Below are 3,719 nucleotides of genomic sequence, written 5' to 3' on the forward strand. Positions count from 1 at the left end.
CGCCTTCTCGAAACGTGTTTTAATTTTTCGTACCTTTGAACTTGTTCCCCGAACGGTAGCTACTACTATTGAATATCGAGATTTTAAGAACATTGACTTGGCTCAACTAGAACACGATCTATTTCAGATTAACTGGCAACAAATATATTTTAAGACTTCCGTCGATGACCAGGTTTTATTCTTAGAAAATTCTATTCGGAGTTTATTCGGTAAGCATGTGAAGCTCAAAACAAAATTGGTCAAGCACAAACACAATTCGTGGTTTTCTCTTGAAATTGAGGAACTGATGAAGCAAAGAGAATAAGCTTACAAACAATGGAAACGTTTTCGATTGACTGAGTTTCTTAATACTTTTCGTGACTTTCGAAACAAAGTACGAAGCTAAAATACAGGTTTATTCAAATCATTTGAGGAAAACACTCTGGAAAAATATACGAGATCTTGGAGTAACACCATTGAAAGGATAGTACCCTTAAAACATTAATTCTGATGTTCTTAATGCTGATTTTACGAAAGTCCAGTCTGAATCTCCTAATAAGGTAGAATTATCTAATGATACGGAGCTAGTGGATCCGAGCTTGAATTTCAGATGAAGAAACTGATTTAGTAGAAAATATTTTAAAAATTACATCTAAAGCCATGGGGTTTGATGAAATGCACCCCTCGTTAAAATAATACTACCTCACATACTTCCCACCCTTACGCATATTTTCAATACAATCATTACGACAAGCTCTTTTAATCTTTCCTGGAAAGTTGCAAAAGAAATTTCTGTGATCGAGAAACCTGGTACATCCCCCGAATACAGATCAATTTCGATTCTTCCATTTATTTCAAAAGTCTTAGAAAAAATTGTACATAGCCAGATATCGATTTTTTTAGAAATAACAATCTTTTTTGTGTAAGCCAATTCGGTTTTAAAATAAATCACAATTGTGTGTCTGCTATCATTAAAGTAACTGATGATCTAAGATGTGCTATTGACCATGATCAAGTATCATTTTTAGGATTACTTGACTTCTCAAAAGCCTTTGATACGGTTAATAACAGTGTTCTTATTTCCAAAATGAAAATGCTGCCCCGATTTAAAGATTCAGCTTCATATTTAATGTTTTCTTACCTTTCTGGTAGAAAACAAACTGTCGTTGTAGATAAACATGCTTCAGGATTGCTCGCTCGTTATTCCGGAGTTCCCCAGGGATCAATACTAGAACCATTGCTATTTTGCATGTGTATTAATGACCTTCCAACCAAGGTGCATTTTTCATCCATTGATTCGTATGCAGAGGTTTTCCAAATTCACCTAAGTTGTGAATTGGGCATGATTGAAAAAGGTACTTACCTAATTAATGAAGACTTATATAGAAGTTATCGTAGGTCAGAGGAGAATCGCTTGAGGTTGAACCCAAGAAAATCTAAATGCATGGTAACTTGTAAGCTTGATCTCAATTATTTTCCACCCATACAAATTGGCAACCAGGTAATCGAGTACGTTGATAAAGTAAAGAACCTTGGTATATGGTTTAATTCCACGATAAGTTGGAAATGTCACATACAACACATTATAGGAAATATTTACGGATGTCTACGCAGTTTTTCCTTGACACAAAAGCATACACCACAAGATATTAGACTTTACTTAGCAAAATTATTATTTTAAAAAATTATTATTGCTTACGGATGCCAGATATTTTGCAGTCATAGCTCAGAATCTAAGAGAAACTTAAATGTTGCCTTCAACAACTTAAATTGATACACGTACATTCTTAAGCGTTATGATCATGTATCCGCGTATAGGAAAAAATTACTTGGTTGTACCTTAAACGCATAAATAAGTTACAATACTTTAAAGACTTTGAATGGCATCCTAGCAAAGAAGGAGCCATCTTATCTTTATAATAAAATTGTGCTCTCTACTTTCATCCGATCTTTTGTATTTATTCAACCAAGATTCACTTGCTCTGCCTCAGAGCGCCAATACTTTGTTTGTGCTGTCAGACTAGGGAACTTCCTACTATTAGACATACCAGAGCTTCTAGAATGTAAGCATTTTGATCGCGTTATCTTTAGGTATTTGGCTGAAAACTTTTAACTTAATTTTCTTTTTTTTTGCTTTATTTCCTAAAACTTAAATTTGTTTAATACTTATTAATGTAATTTAACTTATTCTTAAAATTGCATATATAAATAGACATAAATATAATTGTTCGTGTTATAATGCTCTAAATTGAAACAATTTAAATCTAAATTTGAATATGCTTGTTATAGTGTAACTATAATATATAATAAATTTAACTTTTGCTTCTATAGACTTAAGTCTACTATAAAAAAAGAAATAAAATATATAAATAAAAATGAGGTTAATATCTTTCTTTGTTCTTCTAATACTTTAGTCGAAAACCATTTACTAACAGGTTTTCGTTGTTTTAAATTGAAATTGTCAATTGAATTTTTCTAAAAAATTAACTCAAAATTATAAACAATATTTTGCTTTTAATAAAATGAGTTTGATTTCATAACTTGTTTGTCTTACCGAGGTTTTAAGTCGAAAACCAATATTTAACAACATTTTTTTAAAGTTCTTATTTCTTATTTAAAAAACTACAGATTATATTTTTCTAAACTCATTATCTTACGGTAAACAACAAAATTAGCATAGCATCAAATGATTTTACATAAAGAGAATCAGACAACAATTTTTACCAATTTTGTGTAGATTTTAATTTTAATAATAAAAACTTATTGCTGGATCTTTATAAAAAAATGTATAAATGTTGAAAAACAAGTTTTATATAAATGAAATTAGTTTGAAGCCGATATTTTTAATTTTCGAAAAAAACATATGAGAAGAATATCTTTTTTTTAGGTACCTATTAATTTTTTGTAAAAAAAAATGTCAATTCGAATTTTTTTGTGGAAAGTCAATAATTAACAACTTTTTGTAATGTTTTTTTAGGGTACTTATTTTTGATAAAAGAAACTGTCAATTTAATTTTTCTAAACATTTTACCACATGTCAAAAACGTTAAGTCTCTAGCATTATTGGTTCGTCAGATATTTAGGTAAACTAAAATGCTCACCTGTTTTTATATTGCAGTCTAAAGGCTAAAATTGGAATCACCTCAATTATTGTCCTTTTGGAGTGGTTCAATCAGTCAAATTCTTGGACTTCGGTTTGTTCACTTCCTGCTTGACATAACTACATAAGAAAAATTCTGGTGCAGTCGGGTCAGGTGAACTTGGGGCAAGCGAAAAGTGGAGTTTCTGGAAATAATTTTGTTTGGGATTTTACGTTGGAGCTCCGCCATAACTGGACCTTATTGTGTTCAATGGGATACGTCTTCGGAGCATAGTTCTTCAAATAACTATTCGAATTGACAGTTACTGTTACACCCCTTTGCTACAGTACACCTTCATGAACTGTACGCCATACAGTAATTCGTTCTGGGTGCAGTTCGGTCACATGGAGCATTTATGGATTTTATTCACTCCAAATACTACAATGTATTTCACCTGCTGATAAAAAGCAATTGTAAACAATGTTTGTTATTCTTTGTTTGTCGATTTGGTGTGTGGAAATAAATTGCTTTACCAACTTCCTTTAGAGTGATCTTCTGTAATTATTATGAAATAAGATCTAAAAAACAGCTCTAAGAAATTGTGTTTTTACTTTGTATAGAGGTAACAATGAAAGTATAGCAGAAGGAGAACCAACGTTA

This window comes from Eupeodes corollae, chromosome 1 (genome assembly GCF_945859685.1).
Source record: "Eupeodes corollae chromosome 1, idEupCoro1.1, whole genome shotgun sequence".
Taxonomy (NCBI): Eukaryota; Metazoa; Arthropoda; class Insecta; order Diptera; family Syrphidae; genus Eupeodes; species Eupeodes corollae.